Here is a 5,299-nt window from a genome sequence, read left to right as displayed (position 1 = left end):
TAAAGGAGATAATTAGAAAAGGCCAAGACTGGGACCAGTAAGTGACATGGTGGTTAAGGTGGCTGGAATCCCATTTGACTGTAGTTTGAGTCCCAGACACAGTGGTTTGAAACTCATACCTTCAGGGACCAGGAGTTGGCGTAATGGCTATGTCACTGGACTCCCATGTAGTCGACCGCAGCTTGAGTCCCGGACCCAGTGGCTTAAACTCACACTGGATGCGTGTGCATGCATGCCCAAGATCCCGAAAGGAGAATGGAGGAGAAGGGATTGTGGAGTAGCCATTCCCCCAAGGAGTGATTTCTTGCTTTCTGTCTCCCTGTCTTTCTATTTGTGGCAATCACATGTGCCCTATAACAAAAAAAAAAAAAAAAAGAAAAAAATCACACCATCAGTATATATGTGCATCCCCAAAATCCAAGGAGGAGATTGGAGAAGAAGGAATTGTGGCATGGCCTTCCCCTCACCAGAGGGTGGGGGAGATTTCTCACTTTCCCCCTCTCTGTTTCTCTTCTCTTTGGTGAGCATATGCACCTTATAGCAATATCCTAAATAAAGACAAGAGAGAAAAGAAAGAAAAGAGAAAAGAAGAAAAGGCCAAGGCTACATATTATATGGTTCAATTTATATGAAATAATGTGAATAGGCAAATATATAGAAAATATATAGAAATAGAAGGTACATTAGCCTCTGTGTAGGTCCTCAATATCTTTTCTTCCATTCTCCTCTCAGGATTTTGGGCATGCCTTCAAACATGCCTAGTATGGTTTTGAAGCCACTGTGTCTGGGACTTGAACCACATAGTTGGCCATGTGGGATCTTGATGCCTACTTTTTTTTTTTTTTTGAGAGAGAGAGATTTTTGTTATAAGGTACATGTGTTCATCAGAGAGACAGAGAAACAGAAAGTGAGAAATCACCCCCACCCCCGGGATGGGATGGTCACGCCACAATCCATTCCTTTCAGGAATATGGGTATTAACATATGCATGCCCAGTGTGAGTTTCAAGCCACTGAGTCTGGGATTCAACCCATGGGACCAAATGGAAGTCCAACACCTTAACCTCCACAGCATCTACTGGCCCCAAGGCTTCTTTCCAAGATAATAAAAGTGTTCTCAAATTGTGGGTCAGCAAATGGCATGGTGGTTAAGGCTCTGGACACTCCCACATGGCTGACCATAGTTCGAGTCTCGGACCTGGTGGCTTGCTTTCTCACTTTCCTTCTCTCTGTGTGTCTGTCTTTCTCTGGTCAAAGAAAATGACTAAATGAATAAATAAAATTAAATAAATAATTATAAAAACAAAAAAAAGTTCTCAAATTGACAGTAGTGATGGTTGCACATGTCTATGAATACACTACACCATTGGAGTGTGCTCTTAAAATGGTGATTCTATGGTATGTGAACTACATCTTGATAAAAATGTTATCTTCAAGTCCATTTTACAAAAATTAGAATGCACACATGAGGGGTAATATAGACTGTTTTCTCCCCATAGCCATTCCATCTTCACTCCACTCTTCTTCCTAGTCCTACTCCCTACTGTCATTTATCTTGTGTTTAACTTCCTATCCAAGACCAAATTTTTGGTTTAGTATCCTGGTTTTGAAGCCTTCCTGTGAATGTTTTCAGTGTGAAGACTCCACCAGATTTTTTCAACCTAAATTCCATGGCATTTATAGCATTGAAGGGTTAGCCTTTCTTGCCACTCCAGGTCAGGCACAGATTATGCCAGTCTTCAACAGTAAGAAACCTCATTCAGAGCACAGCTAGAGAAAGAGCCTAGAGAAGAACATGAGCAAAGCTTTCGGTCATTCGTGCTTCTTCATATTAAACTAATATCCTTGAAATATACATTTCGAGTTCACATATTTCATCCACTAGAAACAGTTGTTTTCCAGAAAAAATTGTCAATTCCTTAGACCAACAGTCAGGGGTCTAATCTCTCCCATCTTCAAACATGTCCCAATTATAGCATTATTGAGGTTTTCATGATTTTTCATTTTAAAATAGATTTTATTGTGTTCATTTACTATGAACATAGATTCACTTGGAGGACAATATGGTGAATGAAATTAGCCAGGTACAAAAATGGAAAATATTGTATAGCGTATTTACACATGGACTTTAAAAAATAATCAATATTTTCATTCGTACACTATAAATCATTATACAGTATATTGAAGTTAAAAAATTAATCCGTCTTTCAGATGTCATGGTGGTGAAGACACTAGCCTCCCATATGGCTGACTACAGTATAAGTCCCAGACCTGGTAGCTTGAAAATCACATTGGGCACATGTGCATGCATGCCCAAAATCCTGAGAAGAAAATGGAGGAGAAGGGATTGTGGCATGGCCATCCCCCTGGGAGGGTGATTTCTCACTTTCTCCTATCATTCTCTCTCTCTCTCTCTCTCTCTCTCTCTCTCTTTCTCTCTCTCTCTCTCCCTCTCTCTCTCTAGCAAGTGCACTCACCCTATGGCAAAAAAAAAAAAAAAAAAAACTTAAAAAGAGAGAGAGAGAAAGAGTGAAATGGTAAGCTAAATACTGGGAGAAGATATCTGCAATACATATATCTGAAAAAAAACTCATATCCAAAATATATCAAGAACTTCTATAAACTCATAAAAGACAATCAATGTTTTAAATGGCAAAAGATTTGATTAGTATTTCACAAAAGAGGCTATCCAAAAGGCTGATAAACATATGAAAAGACACTCAACATTGTCATCAGGAAAAGGCTTCTGCATTTTCCATAGTGAGAGAAGATCACCTTGTGGAGGTGGCATTTTAGTTTAGCCATGTAACGAGTTCAGAGAAGAGCATCCCAGGAAGATGGAATATCTTTAATTAATGACTGCATTTATGAAATAGAGACCCAGATGACCCCTAATCCCAGATAAAATTACAATCACGTAAGATTAGGAATTGGAAACTCCGAAAGTCTCAACTAAATCGGTAAAACTTGAGCCACACGTTAGAAAAAAACAGTTACAAACTAAAGGAAAGAAAGGGAAGGTATTCCAGTTAAGGAAATGTAAAATGAACAAATCTGGACTCAGAGTACCTCGAAAAGTTTATGGAAAATAAAATTGAAGTACAAATTTATTTTGTTGCAATTTTTATTTTTTCTTTTTTTTTTTTTTTTTTTCTTTTTTTGAGATCCATGCATGGGTTTTTCATAATGTGCCTTTTCCGTAAACTTTGTGGAGATTCATTCATATTAGTGAAACGGGATTGCTTCAGAGTTGTGACCAGCTCTAGGCTTGGCTTTATCTGTTTGTAATTCCAACAGGACATTGAAGGTGGCAAAGAACCCCTCTCATACCTAGAGTTGGGACATTGTTTCTGGGTGGCCCACACTCATGCACTGTCCCCTGCAAGAAATACTAGTTATTTTAGTTTTGTAGCCGCAAACAATACTTTCTTTGGCCTTTATTGCGAAGAAACCAGTTCTCCATACTTTGGCATCAGTGTACGTGAACCATAGACTCCCTAAAGAGTAAAGGGGTAAAATAAGCTTAAGGTAGAGCTTAAGTCTTCCTGAGAGTAAAGGAATTAAACAAGATCATTATTTCCCTGGCAAAGTTAACTAAACCCTAGTCATCAATAAGAAAAATTTCACCTTTCCACAACTGTAGACTTTGCTTCCTTTTTATCATCAAAATACCTTTATAGTTCTAGAAAGAGAGAACAGAATAGCCAATTCTATAGGCTCAACCCTTCAGATGAGACTATACTAGAAAGTCACTCGCTATCACCAAAGAAACTATGTTTCTTCTGCTGTGAACCCTAGTTTTTTAGCCCTGTATTTAAGCCCAATATTGTTTTTTAAACTGGATATCTAGGAAGGAGGATAAAAGAAGAATTAGAGCATACAGAGAAGCAGAAAGTGGTTTTTTATTCAAAACCCTTAAGATTCATGTCACTGTTCCTGCGAGAGAGTTTAGTTTCAAATGCTACTTATTCATTTTCCAAGTCAGAAAATAACAGAAACCTTTCAGAGAGAGAAACAGAGAACAAACTATATTAATCCCTAACCACCACACATATTCCAACCCCTGCCTTTAACTTCTCCTGCTCTCCTCCCACAAGCATATCTGCCCGGAAGCTAAGAAGAGACAAGGGCATTCATGGCTAAAAGATACTCTGAGAGTAGGCAGTAAGCATTCTTTACATTCTTTACATTTTTAAATACACCAGGCTCAGGGGGACAACCAAAGCCAGGGCTACCCTCTTATTATATAAGTAATAATAAACAGGGCTAAAAACAAAAAAAAAGATTTAACCATGTTCTCTTTTTTTTGCTTTTTTGCTTTTACTTTTTTGCCAGAGGGCATTTGTACTCACCACAGAGACAGAAAGAGAGAGCACCCTCCATCGGACGTGATCAGGCTGTAATCCTTTTACCTCTATTCCTCTCTATCAAGATTTGGGGCTTGCATGCATGTACCCAGCATGTATTTCGAGCCATCAGACCAGGGTTCAAACCATAGTAGGCCATGTGGGATCTGGTTCCTTCAACATGGGCTATGCAGCTGACCTCCCTTGTTATTATATTTTTTAATCTCTTTTCTCCACAGAGGATTCGATTCCAGTCGAATAACCTGAGTATGAACCTAGCACAGTGGGAGGAAGGCATCCCAGAGAAAGAAGTCGAGAGACTCTGCAATTTAAAATGCTCTCAAATCAAGAGACAAGGGACCAGCAGTTGGCATAATGGCTATGTTGCTGGACTCCCACGTAGTAGATCGGAGTTCAAGTCCCAGACTCGGTGGCTTAAACTCACACCAGGTGCATGTGCGTGCGTGCCCAAGATCCCGAGAGGAAAATGGAGGAGCAGGGATTGCAGCATGGTCATCCCCCCAGGGGGTGATTTCTCGCTTTCTGTCTCTCTCTCTCTCTCTGTCTTCTGGTGAGCAAACATGCCCTATAGAAAAAATATAAAGTCACTGGCAGACAGTCTCAGGCCTCTTTAAAAGATCTTCAAAGTAGCCATCTGAAAAACCCAAAGAGACCACTAAGGGCAAAACAATAGCTAGAACAAGAGAGTGGTCTTGAATCCTACTCTGTCAGGAAATAGAAAATGATAGAAATATTGTGTCCCCAGAAAGTCCCTAACCTAAGCTTGGTAAATAAAATCTTAGTAACAGATTTTATAGTGCCAAAGAACTATTTTTTTTTAAGAATTATTTTATTTGGGACCAGCAGGTGGTATGGGGTTAAGATACTGAGACTCCCACATGGCCAACGATGGTCTGAGTCCTGGACCTAGTGGCTTGACTTCTCACTTTTTTC

The sequence above is a fragment of the Tupaia chinensis genome, unplaced genomic scaffold, assembly GCF_000334495.1.
Source record: "Tupaia chinensis unplaced genomic scaffold, TupChi_1.0 Scaffold148049_1, whole genome shotgun sequence".
Lineage (NCBI taxonomy): Eukaryota > Metazoa > Chordata > Mammalia > Scandentia > Tupaiidae > Tupaia > Tupaia belangeri.
Note: the sequence above shows the minus strand (reverse complement) of the source record.